At 41.4% G+C, this 12,243-nt stretch overlaps 1 long non-coding RNA gene across 1 annotated transcript; it reads left to right on the forward strand.

Moving 5' to 3' along the window:
• Positions 1 to 256: 256 nt before the first annotated feature.
• LOC107781099 (uncharacterized) lies at positions 257 to 1,845 on the forward strand. Its single transcript, XR_001646955.2, has 2 exons — positions 257 to 672; positions 1,507 to 1,845. It is a non-coding gene; the product is annotated as an uncharacterized LOC107781099 (long non-coding RNA).
• The last annotated feature ends 10,398 nt before the right edge of the window (positions 1,846 to 12,243 follow it).

Genomic DNA, 12,243 nt, shown 5'->3' on the forward strand with positions numbered 1-12,243 from the left:
AGTTTGGGCCAGTTACACCCGGATTTCCCCCAAAACCCAAGCCCAAATGTGTAGTCTACCCGGTCCAGCCCACTCACACGGTTCAACATCCTTCAGCCTCTAAGACCTTGAAATGACGTAGTATGAGAGCAATACTATGTCGTTTTGAGTTCAAGTAGTTAAAAGTAATCCCGGCCCTTCAATTTTCCCTCATCCAATGGCCATGAAGGCTTCATCCCATTTACTTAAAAATGTCCAAACACCCTCAGAATAACCTAAGATGCCTGCCATCATCTCCTTCAAGCCTTACACTTCACCGCCGCAGGCCACCCACCGGAAATCGCCAGCGGTGGCGGTTGGTCCCAAAGTCCATCGAAAACTTGACCACGCAACCTCTTTTGTCCCCCATTCCAAATCTACTATTATCTTCCTCCAAAAATCATCCAACCTCTCCGAATTTCAAATCCGAGTTTGAAGAACATCCAACATTTTTGTTTTCTTTTTCCTTTCTGATTCCTTCCTCATCCGACCTCCCTTCGACGTTGGAAAATTCATGAATCTACTACCCTTATTGTGAGGAGGTGATTAAATATGGTCCTAATTGGGTTCAGAATGGCCGGATTTTGGGCGAGCAAGTAATCGACTTGCTTCTAACTTTCTTCGGGTCAACGTTTTTTCTTGACAAACTGGCTGGTACACTTCTCTTTCTTTTTCCATGACCTCGCCTGATATTAAGTTATGCCTAAAACTATTTTTAGTTCATAATAGCTTAACGATAGATTAATAATTGGTTTAATTGCATGTGTTAATGATTTGTTGTCTTTTGAGTGTCTCTTTTTCAAAACTTTTTTTTGGTCGTTTGATTCAGAGTGTGTTTGCTTAAGTCCTCGTTGAATTCATGTCCTATTACTGGGTGGGATTTCAATTTGGGCCTTGTAGTGCAGAAGCCCAAAAACAAAAAAGGGAGAGGGTTTAAGCATGCTGGCTGCATAGCCCAATTGTGGTATTTTCTGGAAAAAAACTAATAACAAGAGGTTAAAGAGTATTTAAGGGATTTTGAATTGAAAGAATCTTTCATAACCACTTAGGAAGGTTCTAGAAAAGTGGAAGAATAGGTTGCTTTATTAAATAGGTTTAAATGTTGGGTTTGAATGGAAAAAGAGAAAATTGGGGAAGGGGTAATAGTAAAGAAATAAAAACAAGTCTGCTGCCCTAAAACCCTCCTATAAGAGGCTCTTTTAATGATTGTTTAGGGCAGAGAAGGAGAAGATAAAAAATAGGGAAACAACTGGAAATTTCTTCTGAAAATATTCTGCTTGTTTTCAACCTTTCTACTTTTTGCTTCTTTTTTTCAAAAAGTTTTGGAGGAATTCTCCTTTCAATTTCTGGTTTTTTGAGTCAAGATATGACCTGATCTGAAGCTAGTGTTGATTATTACTGCTGCATCTTTGTTGCTGGTTCTATTGCTTCCTGTTGTCTCTTGTTGAGTTCAGAGATTTATTTCCTTATTTTGTTTGCTGTATCCAGATATGTATGTTGAACATCTCTTGGCTATCGAATCCTGAACAAGAAGCCTTGGATCATTTGCCTCTTCATTCTAAAATGTCATATTGACTATGTGGATTGACTTCAATATTTTGATTTTGTTCTTGTTTTCCTTACTTTGTGTTTCTATATTTCCTTTTAGCTAGATAGAATCTAGGTTTGAATGTATGTGGTAATTATCCCATTTTATGTAGGATTGAATGTTGTAAGGATTTTTGAAGTTTAGCTTGATTACATGATTGTTAAAGGGTGATGGCCAAATATGAACTGCACGTTGATGTTTTTTGGGGAATTACATGAGTATATGGGTTTCATTTTCTCAGGGATTTGATGTAAAGCTCCTTTTTAAATTAATGTCCTGTCAGTCATGAGTATCATGTTTTGCTTCTTTTACTTTAGCTATGATGGTGTCAAATTGCTAGGACTTAAGTAGTATGATACCAAAATGTTTAAATGGATGCCAATCAAGTTTGAATTTGTTTGAATAGGAATTCATGGGTTCATGTAATAGTTCAAGTCTATTTTCTCACTATGTGATTAATGCATGAGTATTGCTTTAGGAAAGGAAGATGTTATAAAGTTCGTCAAACGATTCACTTGTAATATTGCCATGCTTCAATCTGAGTGAAACCTTTTCATTGACTCGTTGCCTCTTAGGTCTGTTGCTATAAATTTGCTGTTCATTTATTATCTAGTTAAAAGTGTCATTTTGTTGCCATTGGACCTAAAGAACAGAACAAGGCTTTATAAAACTAAATAAGCTATAGGACAATAAAGATTTCCTTTGTTGTGGGCCAGCAGGGAGCTAGCTGGGCCCAACCCAATTCGAATGGAGTAGCCTGGTCCAAGCCAGGCTTGAAAGCGCCCAGTCTTTGTTGCTTTCATTTTGGGTTTGATGTCAAGCCCAACAGCGTTCAGCAATTGTGATTTTAAATGATGCGACAAGTTTCCTATTTGGGCCCAACGGTTCAGAAGTTTAAAAGCTTGCGCCGATTTTAAATACTTTAGTTGTAATCTAGCTTGTCATCAAACTTTGAATTAACCTTGAGAATGCATGAATCTCGTAGTTTGCTTTAGGCACGTATTTAAATCATCACAACTATGGTTCCCATGGCGTGGTTATGATACCTAATTTCAAATTAGTCTTAAATATCTGTAGTTCACTTAGTTGAAGGCTTTCCTTTAATAAAATTGAGGTGTGCCATACAATCACCTAGTCTATGGCCCTCACATCAATATCTTGACTAGTATAGAAAAATGCCTTGAACCCTCGTAGTTTACTTTAGGCGCGTTAGTTAAATAAATTATTATAGCTACGGGTACGGTTCCCGTAACGTAGTTGCGATGCTTAATTTCTAAAAAAATGGGGGTACATTTATGTGACCCGGCTATAATTTAATCTTGTCAATAAAGTAAATATATTGTAGATCGTATGTATGGTTCTCGTGACATGATTCGCAATATGTAATCGAATAATTAGTTGTATGACAATGGGATTATTAAAAGCGGGTTTAAAAAGGATAAAAATGCACATAGGTTTCAAGAATATTTTTAAAATCAGATAAATAGGCCAATAATAATAGTTGAGCGACCGTGGTAAAACCACGGAACCTGGAAATGCCTAACACTTTCTTCCAGGTTAACAAAATTCCTTATCCGAATTTCTGTGTTTTGCGGACTGAAAAAACAGAGTCAAACCTTCCTCAATTCGGGATTTTAAACCGGTGACTTGGGACACCAATAAATTATCCTAAGTGGCGACTCTGAAAAAAATAAATAAATAATCCTATTTCGATTGTCACTTAAATTGGAAAAACTCCCTTTATACCCCTCTCGGGGGTAGGAAAAAGGAGGTGTGACAGCTCTGACGACTCTGTTGGGGAGAAGAACCCAGAACTTCTCGTTCAGGGTTCAAAAATTCAAGCTTAGAACAATTGTTATATTTGGCTTTTATTTATTATCTGGTTTTATTACATGTTTGGGCCTAATATGCTAAATGCTGCTTTTTACCGCTTTGATACTATTTGAACTGTATATAAACTGCTACGAAACCCTTCTTTTCTCATCTTCGAGGAAGTGCATGCTGGCGTGACTTCTTTTCTGTTAGTGTCTTCCCTTAAATTAGAAAGAGGCTCGGACAAGTTACAAAGCCGGATGGCCTTTTGGTTCCCGGTACGTAGCCCCCCATCGGCTCGAGTTGTCCACTCGGGTACACAAGTCTAGAACAACATACCCAGGTTTTGAACCTAGAATAATTCAACCTCATGCCGGATCCCTAGTAGGAACGCTTATTTGCATCATGTGCATTTGACTTTGGGGACTCAACACAGGGGTTGGGTCCGTCTAGGACATGCGCACCCAAAAATAAAAGACCAACATGATGCATTTTTATGTGCTACCTGTGCATTTAATTTGTTTCGGACTGCATGTTGACTGGCTTCTAGATTAAGTGAGGAAAAGCAAAAAGAAAAACCAAGTGAGGGGTATGAGAGAGAATTTCATCCGTTGCCCAAAATCCGGTACCCAAAACATCCCGAAACTCTGCTGAAAATTTTTTAAAAAGAGAGAGAAAAAGAGTAGAAAAATTATTTCAAAGTGTTTCTATTTTTCAGTCGCGTCAAAACTGGTCGAACTACGCGGGTTTGGTTCTCACTGGATGTGGGATACGTAGGCAACCCTCATCGGGTCCAGCCCCGCATTTTGAAAATTTTGGAAAAAATATATGAAGCATCGTCATTTTGTCGTAAATAAAGTGGGTGATGTAGTTCTTGTCTAAATAGCCGAATGTCCCAACGGGACGCCGGAAGGCTGTTTTTGCAAGAATAGTCGCCCACTGTGTTTTGTCAATTTTGGCCATTTAGCGAACACAACCCTAAAAACTTCTATTTCAAAGTGCTGAAGGGCTGTATTCGCAAAAGTAGCCCTGATTTCTTGATTTTTGCAAAAAAAAAAACCTCTTTTGTCAGTTTTTCAAATAAGATTCACTTTGTCTTTAAACTAATCACCTTAATCTAGATGTGCAGAATGAGCACGAGTCAAAATTTGCCAATAAAGGTCATGATCAAGATTCCGTTGGAACTACACATGTGGTGGGAAGATTTAGGTGGGCAAGGACGAGATACGGTCAATCGTTACTTGGGGGGCCCCACCGGTTTACTAAAGATCAGGCCCAGGGGATATATAATTAAAGCACTAGTAACATTTTGGGATCCTACTCACAATGTTTTGTATTTTTTGGACTTTGAACTTACACCCACTTTGGAGGAGATAGCGGGATATGATGGGAGTACCGATGGTCAAAGACACAAATACCTGGTCGCTCCAAGGGTCGTTACCCCTCACAAGTTTCTAGATTTGTTGAAATAAGCAGGGGGTCCAGTATGCAGATTTGGCGGCGGGGTTTTCCACTCTACGCTTCATATACCAGCGGTACAGACATGTAGGAGGGTTTGAAAATCTGGAAAGCATTATCTGCAGTAAAGGGAATCGACCAAAATGGGAAGAGCATAGATGTTTCGCCTTCATGGTAGCATTTTAGGGTCTTCTAGTGTTTCCCAAGAAGGACGAGAATATTGATCTGTGGGTAGCCGGAGTCGTCAACACTTTGATTACTAATGCTAAAAGCACCCTCGCACCTATGATAGTATCTGAAATATTCCGAGCTCTCACAGCTTGCAAAGACGAAGCAGATTATTTCGAAGGGTGCAATCTGTTGCTACAAATATGGATGATTGAGCATTTATGTCATCGCCCTCGATACATGAACTATGGGTCGACAGGAAAAAGTTGCATAGAGGAGTTTCATACAAGGGCCGACAGGTTTAAGATGCCGAAAGGGGTCGCTGATTGGATATCGTACCTCCGTTCCATAACTGCTGATAAAATAAAGTGGACGTTGGGTTGGCTTCCTGTTGATGAAATTATATACATGTCTGCCACCGGTCCTCACTTCCTCTTGATGGGTCTCAAAAGTATCCAGCCTTATGCCCCGTACCAGAATTTGAGACAGTTGGGAAGATGCCAAATAGTTCCAAAGGATGAAGACCTTAGCACTCATGCAGTCGAGATCCACTCTGATGGCCAATTTCATGAAGCGGCGGTTTGCCAGATCTGGAGTGAATGCCAGTACTTGACAGCAAACACCCGAGTGCATGATCTATCCAAGGGTGAAGTCTTATTCGGTTACCTCGCTTGGTATAAAAGAAGTGTTGAGTTTGGAAGACCAGCCAAAAGACCCCATCTTCAAGAATTTGTCGAAGCGTCACAGGTACAAAGGGATTGGTTGGCCAAAGAAAATGAGTATAGGGCCACTATATGCAGGATGGAAAAACAAGTCAGAGATCTTCAATTTGAGAATGGTTTACAAGCCGCTGCGGATGAGGGTGAAAAGAAAAGGCTAGCCAAAGAAAATGATGTCTTCCAAGCCCAAATCCAAGAGATGAAAATAGCCACTGAGAAGCTCGCCAGGAGTGAAAAGGATAAGAAACTTATACACAACCTTAGGCAAAAGGTAGGTGACTACGGATTTGACTTGGAAAAGGCTGAAGCCTAACTAGTATAGGCTCGAGCAAAGTTAGCTAAGAATGCAGAGGGACGGGCAAATTACGTTCGACATCTGAAGGAAAAGTACGATAAAGGAATCATGGGTCTGAAGAAAAGGGTCAATGCCCTTGAGAACGAAATGACCAAGCAGACAAGAGATTTCAAAGCAGAAAGAGAACACTGCTATTCCCTGATGTCGTAGCTAGAGAAAGACTTGCAGCAGCTTCAAGAGCAAAATCATACAGCCGAACAAGTTTTGGGGGCCAGATATTAGCAGATCGGACGGTTGCTACAAGAGAAAGGTTCATGGGTATATTGCATGCATAAATGAAAATAGGGTATGGGGAGATTGTGAGTTAAAAAGATAGAAATCGGGGTGTAAGATGATAAAAATCTCTCACAAAAGGGTCCTAAAATCACAATGCACACTTAGTGCTTGATAATATACTCAAATGAGCTAGAACCTTAATCATGTCTCTAATACTTGGTTCATCTTGTAATTCTCATAAAATAGATCAAAGTTGATAAGAGTTCCGGAGTTGTGTAAAAATTTAAGGAAAGCTCTATCGAGGTATGTATGGCTAAAACCCCCTCTTCTTAGAAATTGAGCTCTGTTGGTGTCTATGCAAATGTGGTAAGACTAGAATTTGATTGATGTATTGATTGTTATTTCACATGAATTGGTTTTGAAATTATATATATATATATATATATACATGAAAAGTGTGCCTCAATGTGTGAAATGTACTATTCTAGATATATAAAGATGTGCGAAGAATATGAAGTATGTGTTGAAATGCCTAGACTTCACGTCAAGATTAAAACTGAGATTGTCATGCCAACTATGTGAAATCTTACTTATGCTTATAACTTGAATTGCTTTTGTATGTGCCTATGATCCTAAATTGCAAGGTTAACATTGAAAGTGGAAATGATGTGATAATTGTGGCCCTAATGCCTATAAATTGATATATGTGAAATAAAGATTGAAATGACATGATTAATGAGAAAGGAACAATGTCTTGGTAAGGCGGCCTAGCCAATCGGGCCGTGATCGGATGTCATGCCACACACATGGTGGTATTGTGCTAATATTGAATTTCGGAAAGTGAGAATGAGATTGTGGTTGAGGTACATGTCTCAAATAAGGCAACCTAGCCGATCGGGTCGTGATCGGACTCCGCTCAAGAAAGCGGTGGTATTGTGAATGATGATGAGCAGTATTAAATGCCCCAAACTAAAGCTATGGAAATTATGTGAAAGTTATATGATTCTTTTATTTGATGATGTGGTGTTCGGTTAAAGCTTTTGATTGTCCCTTGTGATTTTCTTGTTCTTGTACGATAGTTCTTTCTAATAAGATGGTCTTTAGTTATACATACTAGTACTATTCCATGGTACTAACGTCCCTTTTGCCAGGGGTGCTATATTTTTGAATGAATGTAGGTGGTTCTATAGAGGACAGTGCTGATCGCAGGTAGCAAAGTATTCTCCTCTCAGAAGTCTTGATAAGCCCCTTTCCTTTAGGGGTTATGCTATACACCTTTTGTTATAAAATTTTCACTTTTGAGGTATAGCTGGGGCCTTGTTGCTAGCGTTATCATAACTGTCTTTTGTATTCTTAGAAGATCCGTAGACATTTGTGTGGGTTATGTTCGGGTATTGGATGGGTCACTGGACTATGTTGTAATTCTAGACTCTTGTCTCCTCTAAACTGTAACTGCATAATATTTTGGGAATATAACTATGTTTTAAGGGCTATAATAGAAAATGAACTAGCGATGTTGTATGAATGATATTTCTTACTGTCTAACTTAAATGGAAGCATGGTTTCTTGATCGTAGTGAGTTGGGTAGAAGGTATCAAAAAGGCTTGCTCAGTTGAGTTCACTCGATTGAGCGTTTTGGGGCGTGAAAAACTTGGTATCAGAGCCTAAGGTTTTAAAGTGTCCTAGGATATCTTGGAGCCGTGTCTAGTAGAGTCCTTCTTATCAGTGTGTAGTCAACCACATCTATAAGTTGGAGGCTACTTGGGCATTTAGGAATAACACCCTTCTTTGATATTCTGGATCGTGCGGCAAAACTTGTTATGAAACTATTTCCCCTCTAACTAGTGCATTCTTTCAACTTTCAGTACATGGCACCAAAGAAGAAAGATAGAATTGGCCAAGAAGCCAATGCCACCTCAGGAGTGGCTGATGATTCCCTACTTGATATTGCTGGTGAGGGTAGTCGCCCTGCTATCACCCTGCCTGATTCTTCTATTTCGGAGCAGACTACCCTAGTCCCTACACCTACAGATGGTACCACTATATTTCCCATTGATACTCCTGTTCCGCCTCCAGCCCCAGCTTCCGGTTCTGATAATTCTGATAGGGATCTTAGGGGAGCTATTTAGATGTTGACTCAGCTAGTGGCCTCTCAGGCCTAGAGGTCAAATGTTACACCCTGTTTGTCTGGCCAGCAAGGGGATTCCACCAGTTTCAAGGTGAACAGATTCTTCAGCTAGACCCTTCAGTGTTTACGAGTGCAAATCCAGAAGAGGACCCCTAGGATTTTATTGATGAGATGCCCAAGACCCTTAGGGTTATGTGTGCAACTGAAACAGAAGGAGTAGAGTTGGTTGCCTACCGTCTGAAAGGGGTGACCTATTCATGGTTTGAGTTGTGGGAAGATTCCCGTGAGGAGGGGAGCCCTCCGGCGAGGTGGAGCGAGTTTGCCAATGCCTTTATAGATCATTTCCTGCCTGCTGAGACAAGGGCATCCCGTGCGGCAGAATTTGAGAATCTGAAGCAAGGTAGCAAAAGTGTGTGGGAGTACCACATGGAGTTCGCCTGCCTGTCCAAATATGATATTCACATGTTGCCCACAATGGAGGCCAGGGTACACCTGTTTGTTTAGGGCCTCAATCCTTTGACTATTAATGAGGCTTTACAGCTACCTTGAATTCTGACATGAATTGTGGGACGATGATGGCATTTTCTCAGGCCATAGAGAACCGTAAACTGAAGAACAGAATGGAGAGAGAGGGTAACATCAAGGCTCGATCTACAGGCAACATGGGAGAATCACTAGGTAGGGGAAGATCAGCTTTTAGGGGAGGATCATCAGGGCCGTCCCAGTCTATTACACAGTCTTCAGCTAGTGCACCGCCATCTGGACCCAGCCAACAGCAGCAGTGAAGTCGTTACAGGCCCGGTCAGGGCAATAAGGGATCCCACCAGCAGGGGTCGGTCAGGAGAGAGATCCCAGCAGCAGAGGTCCCTGTGCCCCAGGTGCAGGAAGATGCACTCAAGGATTTGCTTCTTGGAGTTACCCGTATGCTATGGATGTGGGATGGGGGTCATATTCAGCGGCATTATCGTGTATCCCGCTAGGGAGCGGGTAGGGGCACAGCACATCCAGCCCAGCAGTTGTTACATCTTCAGCTCCCTTTCCAGCTCGAGGTACCCCAGCACCCACAGGGCATGGTGCAGCTAGGGGTGGTGCGCAGAGTTTGGGAGGACCCAGCCGGTTCTATGTTATGAGTGGTCGCCAGACCGTAGAGGCTTCTCCAGATGTTGTTACAGGTATTCTGACTGTCCAATCTTATGATGTGTATGCACTTATTGACCCCAGTTCCACCTTGTCCTATGTTACCCCTTTTGTTGCTATGGAATTTGGGATAGAACCGGATCAGCTTCATGAGCCATTTTCGGTGTCTACTCTGGTTGGTGAGTCTATTACGGCTGCTCGAGTTTATAGAGGTTATGTTGTTACGGTGCGTGGTAGGGATACCGTGGCCGATCTTATTGAATTGGGGATGGTCGATTTTGATGTAATAATGGGAATGAATTGGCTTTATTCATGTTTTGCCAAACTTGATTGTCGGACTAGAACTATGAGGCTTGAGTTTCCTAATGAGCCCATTGTTGAATGGAAGGGAGATAATGTAGTGCCTAAAGGTCAGTTTATTTCTTACCTTAGGGCTGCAAAGATGATCAAGAAGGGGTGTATCTATCATTTAGTTTGGGTTACGGACACCGATGCCGAGGCACCTAGCCTTGAGTCCGTACCAGTTATGAATGAATTTCCGAATGTCTTTCTAGTTGAGCTCCCTGGGATCCCACCAGACAGGGAAATTGATTTTGGGATCGACGTGATGCCAGACACACAGCCTATATCAATTCCACCTTATAGAATGGCGTCAGACAAATTGAAAAAGCTAAAGGAACAATTGAAGGATTTGCTAGAGAAGGGTTTAATCTGGCCAAGTGTGTCACCATGGGACACACCGGTTTTGTTTGTAAGGAAGAAAGATGGGTCGCTACAGATATGTATTGACTACCGGCAACTTAACAAAGTCACAATCAAAAATAAATACCCTTCACCAAGGATAGACGACTTGTTTGATCAATTGCAAGGTGCTACGTGTTTCTCAAAAATTGACTTGTGATCCGGGTATCATCAATTGAAGATAAGGGAGTAGGATATTCCAAAAAAAGCTTTCAGGACTCGGTATGAGCACTTTGAATTTCTGGTGATGTCTTTTGGGCTAACAAATGCCCGGCAGCTTTCATGGACCTTATGAATCGAGTCTTTAAGCCTTTTCTAGACTCCTTTGTGATAGTGTTCATTGACGACATTCTTGTGTATTCTTGAAGTCGGGAAGACCATGCTGATCACCTCAGGGCAGTTCTGCAGACTCTTCAACAACACCAATTGTATGCAAAATTTTTAAAATGTGAATTTTGGCTTGAATCTGTCGCGTTCTTGGGTCATGTCGTCTCCAGGGAAGGAATTATGGTTGATCCTCAAAAGATTGCAGCACTAAAGAATTGTCCTAGACCTACCACTCCAATAGAGATTCGTAGTTTCTTGGGTTTAGCTGGGTACTACAGAAGATTTGTGGAGGGGTTTTCTACTCTTGCCTTTCCATTGACTAAATTGACGCAGAAAACAGTTAAGTTCCAGTGGTCCGATGCTTGTGGAAGGAGTTTCCAGGAGTTGAAAGCAAGATTGACTACAACACCGGCATTAACCCTGCCAGAGGGTACAGAGGGGTTTGTGGTGTATTGAGATGCTTCAATTATCGATCTTGGGTGTGTGATAATGCGACACGACAAGGTTATAGCCTACGCTTCTAGGCAACTCAAGAACCATGAAAAGAACTATCCAACCCATGACTTAGAGCTTGCGGCAGTGGTGTTTGCACTAAAGATTTGGCGACATTATTTGTATGGGGTCCATGTGGATATATTTACGGACCACAAGAGCCTTCAATATATTTTCAAATAAAAGGAGTTGAATCTGAGACAGAGAAGATGGCTAGAGTTACTCAAGGACTATGACATTGATATTCTCTATCACTCGGGAAAGGCCAATGTTGTGGTGGATGCTCTTAGTCGAAAATCTATGGGAAGTTTGACTCATTTGAAGGCGTATCAGAGGTCGTTGGCCAGGGAGGTTCTCTAGTTGGCTAGTTTAGGAGTTCGTCTTGCGGACTCTAGCGAAAAGGGAGTGATCGTGCAGAATGGGGTTGAATCGTCACTTGTGGCGGAAGTGAAAGAGAAGCAATTCAACGATCCATTATTAGCACAACTGAAAGAGGGGATTCATAAACACAAGACCATAACTTTTTCCTTTGGCACGGAAGATGATACCAAGGTCGCCTATACGTTCCGGATATTAATGGTCTTTGGGAAAGGATCATGGCAGAAGCTCACACTTCCAGGTATTCTGTGCACCCAGGTTCTACAAAAATATATCATGATCTTAAGGAAGTTTATTGGTGGAACAATATGAAAAGGGATGTGGCAGACTTTGTGGCTAGATGTCCGTACTGTCAACAAGTGAAAGTCGAACATCAAAGACCCGGTGGATTGAGTCAAAACATAGAAATTCTGATGTGGAAATGGGAAATGATCAACATGGATTTTGTGGTGGGATTACCGCACACTCCGCGCAAGTTCGACTCAATTTGGGTAATCATGGATCGAATCACAAAATCAGCGCACTTCTTGCCAATTAAATCTACCGAGACAGCGGGACATTATGCTCAGTTGTATATCAAAGAAATAGTCAGGTTGCATGAAACTCCCGTCTCAATCATTTCAGATCGAGGGGTTCAGTTCACGACCAACTTTTGGAAGAAATTTCAGCAAGGTTTGGGTACGCAGGTAAATCTTACTACAACTTT

This window comes from Nicotiana tabacum, chromosome 18, assembly GCF_000715075.1.
Source record: "Nicotiana tabacum cultivar K326 chromosome 18, ASM71507v2, whole genome shotgun sequence".
Classification (NCBI taxonomy): domain Eukaryota; kingdom Viridiplantae; phylum Streptophyta; class Magnoliopsida; order Solanales; family Solanaceae; genus Nicotiana; species Nicotiana tabacum.